This window comes from Rhincodon typus, chromosome 47, assembly GCF_021869965.1.
Source record: "Rhincodon typus isolate 14 chromosome 47, sRhiTyp1.1, whole genome shotgun sequence".
NCBI lineage: Eukaryota > Metazoa > Chordata > Chondrichthyes > Orectolobiformes > Rhincodontidae > Rhincodon > Rhincodon typus.
In genome coordinates this window covers 1,674,489-1,681,229 of record NC_063378.1, presented here as the reverse complement: position 1 = coordinate 1,681,229, position 6,741 = coordinate 1,674,489, and the positions used below count along the sequence as shown (strand labels likewise).

The 6,741-nt window shown below is 51.2% G+C and overlaps 1 protein-coding gene across 1 annotated transcript in view; it reads left to right on the top strand.

The window, feature by feature from the left end:
- LOC109926640 (glycogen synthase kinase-3 alpha-like) overlaps positions 1 to 6,741 on the top strand; it is a 13,516-nt gene that overhangs the window by 475 nt on the left and 6,300 nt on the right. The gene's annotated exons all lie outside the window — the stretch shown is intronic.

Genomic DNA, 6,741 nt, shown 5'->3' with positions numbered 1-6,741 from the left:
GGGGATGGGGATGGGGATGTGAGGGAGTACCTCGTGGGGGGAGGCAGATAAGGAGCTAGAAGATAAATAGCATTTATTGTAAATAAATAAATTCTCATCACAGATAAACATTCGGGAGCAGTCAGCACGTAACTATCAGTTCTAACCCTACTCCCTGCACCTCCATCCCCCCCATCCACCTTATACAGTCAGGGGAAAGGAAGGAAGGGCATTACGGATGGAGAGGAAGGTTTGGACAGCAGTTCAGTTCACAGGATCTGTTTAGGATGGTTCTTGTACTGATCTGAATACAGCGTCTCGGTCTTCCATCTCCAGATGTTTTCACTGTTTTGTCAGAGATAAAGAATCACTGGTTTACACTTGTAAAAATTAACATTTTAAACAAAAATGAACACTCACAGCTTATTGACAGAAAGAATACGAGATTTACTTCAGGCATAAAGTGTCGGAAAACCAAGAGCCCTGGGCTCAAAGGCTTCTCTCAATTTTGTCTGCAGCCTGAAGTTGTTCAGTTACCTGGGAGCCAATGTCAAAGTAGTTGGCACGAGTCCATATACCTTGCTTGTTGCTGGCTGCAAGTCTCATTATGAAGTTTGTAATGATAAAGTACACTTTCACTACTGCTCGAGCCTTGTAAGCAGTGTTTACACAGCTGCTGACTTTCAAACAGTGCAACAAGTCTTTAGTATTCCTTGGTTTTTAAAACAGTTTTCTCCTCACTTCAATCTACAATTAAAAATATGGAAAAATGTAGAATAAGACGGGGCATTTACTGGGGAGAAGAATGGAGGCAGACAGACCGGAGAGGCCCAGCAGTGTGGGAGACAGACACCGATGGGCTGAGGTGAGAGATACTCGCTCCCTTTCCCCTGCTTTTAACAGAGAGCAAATGCAGTGAATCAGCACTTTACATCAGATTAATGCTGCTTGCAGTGTGGCCACAGTTTCTGGGTAGGAATTGCACCGGCTACATTGTGCACAGCAGGCTCCCGCTGACAATGTGAGGTGTAGCAGACAATGCACCGTTGTGTAATTTGACTGGTTGAGTCACCATTGATTTCCTCTGGGACGGAACTGCCTTGATGGACTGATCGGTCACATCGTGTTGCTTTGTGTTGGAGTATTCGTTCTGGCTTCAGGCACCTTCTGTCTTGGTTGAAAGAACGGCCCGCCTACCATTTCTGTGCGCCGAAGAGGACAGGACCCCCAGGCAAAATCAAACTCTTTATCTAGTCAGCCAGAAATGTGGCACCAGACCTTTGGCGATGGAGGTAACTGGCAAAGACATGGCAAACTGCAGTGCCTCAGGAAGGAAGCTCGCTATCACCTTCTCAAGGGGCAGTTTGGGCTGGGCAATAAACTCTGGCTCAGTCAATTCCCCCACCTCGCAGGAATAAAGATTTTCCATGAGGGACCAGGAGGTGAGGTACTCACTGCGCAAGTCTGGCCTGCTCTTGTCACAGTATTGACATTGCTAGTCCAGTTCAGTTTCTGGTCAATGATAACCCCCAGTTGGATAGTAGTGATGGTTTAGAGGTGGAAGGATATTAAACATTAATGGAAAATGTTATAGATTCTCTCTCTCTCTCTCTCTCTCGTTGGGATGGTCATTGCCAGGAAACGGCGAGGTCCAAATGTTCCATGTCAGTTCGGCTAGGCCTGGATTTTACTTTAGATGAACAAAGTCTGATTCACAAAGTGACTATAACCCAGAATGACACAACGACTGACTTTCCAATCTCAGAATTGGAGCAGTGTAGGGGCCGGAGGGGATGACAGAGACGGGGAGGGTGGTAGGGGCCGGAGGAGGTGATGGAGACGGGAAGTGGGGTGGGGGGTTAGGGGCCAGATGGGGTTAGAGTAGTGTGTGGGGATGGGTGGTGGTTGTGAAGGGATGAGAACACCTGTCAGAGGCGATGTCACAAAGCTGTATGTGTGTATATGGGGGGGACAGGGGAGTGTGTGTGTGTGGGGGTGGGGGGAGTGTGCATGTATGTCTCCAGGTGCCGGTGCCCCCACCCCTCCTCGTGGTTGTCCTCGCCATGTCTGGCACCCTCTCCGTGCTGCTGAGCCTCGCTATCCTCGCTGTCCTGGGCACCCTGCCCAAGTTGTTATTGGTGTCGGGGCCTCCCTCAGTGCCACTGCTGCGGCTGCCCTTCGTCTCTCACAACCCGTTCAGGCTGCGGTGCCCAGCAGGGGGGCGGAGCGGTCGGCTCCACTGGCAGTACAGCAATGGCAGCGCGGCACGGACCATTGCCGGGCCCTGGGCAGCTCGTTATTACCGAGGGCCCCTCAAGCAGCTGAAGATGAGGAGCCGCGTGCTGTGGGACCAGCTAGAAGTCCGGCAGGCCAGGCCCTGGGACTCGGGCCTGTACGTGTGCAAGGACGGCAGGCGCACTCTGGCACGCTTCCAGGTCGAGGTTCAGGACGCCACCCGGCTTCACGTCTCCCAGGCAGCGCTGGGCTGGCTCCCTGCATCCCCCCCTCCTGGGGACGCTCTGCTGTTTACCGTCTGGAGTCCCTGGCAGACCTGCGACCGCTGTGGAGCCCCGGGAGAGCGCAAGAGGCTGGGCTACTGTTATGGACGGGTAGGGGCTGAGACCGTGCCCTGCGGGCTCCTGACTGGGCTTGGTTTCCCCTCCCACGGCCCTGAACTGCAGGTTGAGCCCTGCCGCGTCAGTTGCCCCCTCAGGGCAGCCCCGCCACCGCCCTCCCCCCGTACCCGCCTGGCACAGCTGGGTGCCCGCCTGGTGCTCACCTGCCCGGGAGCCTCCATCCACCGGCCGGTATCATGGCAGCGAGATGGGGCACCCCTAACCCGGGCCAAGCTACTGCGACGCCGGGGCCAGGCCCCCTCTCGCTGGCTGGACCCCCTGACCGGGGGAGCCACTTACTACATCGCCCGGGTGGCTGCCTCTGACCAAGGCCTCTACCGCTGCCTGGTGGGCGGGAGGTGGGCTGCCACCTTCCACCTGGTGCTTCCTGCTGCCCCTGCACGTCGCCGCTTCGACCTGGGCAGATTGCTGGGGGTGGCCCGGGCACTGTTGGCCACCTTCGCTGCTCTCTTTGTCAGCAGCGCCCTCCTCGAGCTGGCTCGCTGCTGTTCCTCGCCCGACTCCTGTCCCTGCTGGCATCACTGACCCCCAACCCCTGCCCCTGCCAGTGTCACTGACCACACCCTCCCCAACCCTAATGCCTGTCCCTGCCAGTGTTGCTGATGAAAGTTTTCCTCAATTCCTCACCTCGTTTGCCTCGTCTCCTCGGCTCACTGCCTGCTAGTGAGGAGGGTCTCCCTGACTTCTCTGTCTCCTGCCTTCATTGCCGTGCCCCATCTGCTTCGACGTGTGACCTTCTGACTGTACCTGAGTGGCTACAGGATCCGCCTGTTCATTATCATTAAACAATTTATTTATTTATGAGAGGGTGGTTCTTAGTCCATTTGTCTTTTGGAACCTCCAGGCAGCCTATGGGAAAGCTTTTGTTGAGGTGCTTAGGAGGCAAGACCTCGGGTGATACATCAAAATAGACGGAGAATTGGACAGGAATCAGGGAATGGATGGAAATGTGGCATTTTCAAGTGGGCAGTAAATGTCAGGAGGTCCAGAGCTGGGGCCCCGGTGTTTCAGCAATCTGCATTGCTCTCTGCCTCCTCATGGTTAATGTATTTCAGTTTGCAAACTAACCTCTGAGGATGCTGGACTGTGGCTGCAATAGGAGACAGAGACAGGTGAAACGGCAGAAGAGGTATCACCTGGTGAACTGTGAAGTTACTCACTTTGAACAGGAGAGCAGAATACTTCTTTTTTAAAAAGAAGCAAAATTTGTAAACGTTGATGTCCAGAAACGCCTGGGTTTGCTTGCACAAAGAACACAAAATCATCGGTATTGCCAAATTGACCTAATGAAAACCGAAAGAACTGCGGATGCTGCAAATCAGAAACAAAAACAGAAATTGCTAGAAAAGCTCAGCAGGTCTGCCAGCATCTGTGGACAGAAGTCGGAGTTTAACATTTTGGGTCTGAGGAAGGGTCACCGGACCCAAAACGTTAACTTTGATTTCTCTCCACAAATGCTGCCAGACCTGCTGAACTTTTCCAGCATTTTCGGTTTTTGTGTCAAACTGACCTGTCTTGTCAACACATTTTGACAAAGCAATCCCTAGGTTTCTGTGCTCAACGAGTAATTGTTTGTTACAAATAAATAGATTCTAGCAACACTAACAATTGCAAACCAACGCTAGATATAACACCACCAGTTAAAAGCTCCCCCTCAATGCATGCCCACAGAAGCAGGAGGAAAATAATTTGTGTTACAGATAGAGGGGAAACACGAGGAAAGGCCCTTCAGTGTTCCCTGTTCAGAGGGTTCCATGGAGATGATCTTTTTTAGTTTGTCAGCCGTGCTGCTTCTTGGTTCTCCTTATCCAGGGTGGTTGGGTTCCTACCTCACTGCTTAGGAGTCACTGCTTTTGCAACTTGCTTTCTTTAGGTGTGTAGTGGTTTTACTGCAGAGAAGAGGACTCAGCTCCTGCCCTTGCAGAGTTCTGATGGCTTCTGCCTCAAGCATTCACATGCCCCAAGCTGATCACCTACTGGGGAGCCAACGGCAGCGTGGTTGGCAGGCAGAATCACTTGTCTACAGACCAATCTATGGCCAGCCGAGACTCCATTCCTGCATACCCCTTAGCTCCAGTTCGTCTGCAGCTGCACAACCTGAATAGGCAATAGTGTAAACAGCACTTACAATGAGGGTCACGTTACTTGCTTTTAAAAAGTGCCGTAACCCTTTGATTGTAAAAAAAAAAGCCCTTCTCCAGTTTCAATCCACAGTGGGGAACAAAAACAGAAAAAGAAAAAGGCGCTGTCTTTCCAGTAGGTGGTGCAAAAGCAATTGGGAAGGCAGGTTATTGTAGTGCCTTCATTGTAAGCACAGGATTGGAGTAGAGGAGTAAAGTCTAGTTCTGATTGTAGAGGGGTCCTGAGAGACCGCAGCTGAAATACTGTGAGCAGGCTAACACACTAGAAGCAGTTCATCAGATTAGTCCCTGGTATGGAGGGAGTTGTCCTGTGATGGAGTACTGAGTAAACTCAGTCAAATATTGTCTGGAGCTTAGAAGGGGAGGGAGTTTCACTGAAACTGACAAGATTCCAGGGTGGGGTGGGGGTGGGGGAGTGAAATCACTGAGAGATTGTCCTCCTGCTTGGCCCCATTGGAGGAATCTAGAACATGGGAGTTTGGTAGGGGAGGGGGACAGGAGAAGGGGATGATCATTTCGGACTGAGATGAGATGTTTCTTCACTCGGAGGCCTGTGCATCTTTGCATTTCTCCATCCCAGAGGTTTGCAGATGCTCCGTGGCTGAATATATTTAAGACTGGGATCTGACAGATTCTTTGGGGGGAATTGAGGGGTTTGGGGGCGGAGTGGGAGAGAATCAGCCCATGATTGTGCTGAATGGACGGGCCCAATGTTTTAGTTGTGAGGTTATGCCGTAGAGATTGACCACATTAATCCCCGGGGTAGCAGCATTGTTTCATGAGAGCCTGAGGAGATCTGATTTCTCAGGAGTTTCAAACAACTGAGGATTGACCTTATTGGACTTTTTTTTTTATTTATTCATTCATGGGATGGAGGTGTCACTGACCAGGCAGCCTTTTTTTGCCAGAGGAGAGTTTAGAGTCACATGTAGGCCAGACCAGGTAAGGATGGCAGTTTCCTTCCCTAAAGGACATTAGTGAACCAGATGGGATTTTCCCGACAATCGACAATGTATTCACGGTCATCACTAGATTCTTAATTCCAGATATTTTATTGAATTCAAATTCCATGGCGGGATTCGAACCTGCATCCCCAGAACGTTACCTGGGTCTCTGGATTAAATAGGCCATTGTCTCCTCCTACTTTACAGAGCTCTTGCAGGAAGAGCAGCAGGACAATGTGGCATTATGAGATAGAGGAAGCACAGATTCACAAAGGCTTGAGAAATCTACTGCAATTCATAGAATCCCTACAGTGTGGAAGCAGGCTATTCGGCCCATCGAATCCGCACTGACCCTCCAAAGAGCATCCCACCCAAACTACTGCCCCACCCCAACCCTACCCCTGTAACCCTGCATTTCCCATGGCTATTCCACCTAGCCAGCCCATCCCTGAACACTGAGTAATTTAACATGGCCAGTCCACCTAATATGCACATCCTTGGACTGCGAGGAAACTGGAGCACCCGGAGGAAACCCACACAGACATAGGGAGGCTGTGCTAAAGGTTTCCATTTAAAGTTGTCATTTCAAAGAGGTTCAAAACCGTTTCTGGGCACTGAGTGGATATCAAGTTGTTAGCACAGGGCTGCTTGCGGGATCTTGCTGTCTGAAGACTGGCTGTGTGGTTTCCTGCATCACCACTCCCTTCTGGGGGGCAATAAATGCTGGCCAGCCTCTGTTGGCTGTGTCCCAGGAAACTGGGGAGAAATGCCTTCTCCCAGAGAGTGGAATGCTCCGTCACTGAAAACGGTCGAGGCTAAAACATGGAATGTTTTCTTTCGGTGAAAGGGATCAAATGATTATAGGGAGAAAGGGGGATTACTGGTATCGGGGTGGGTGATCTGATGTGAGCATAGTGAAGGGTGGAATACGTTCAAAGGGCTGAATGGCCTACTGATGTTTTCAATGTTTCTGCCAGTGTCTGCCCCCCTCTGTCCTTGCCCCCTCATTGTACGCTCTCCCCCCCGCCCTATCTCTGACAC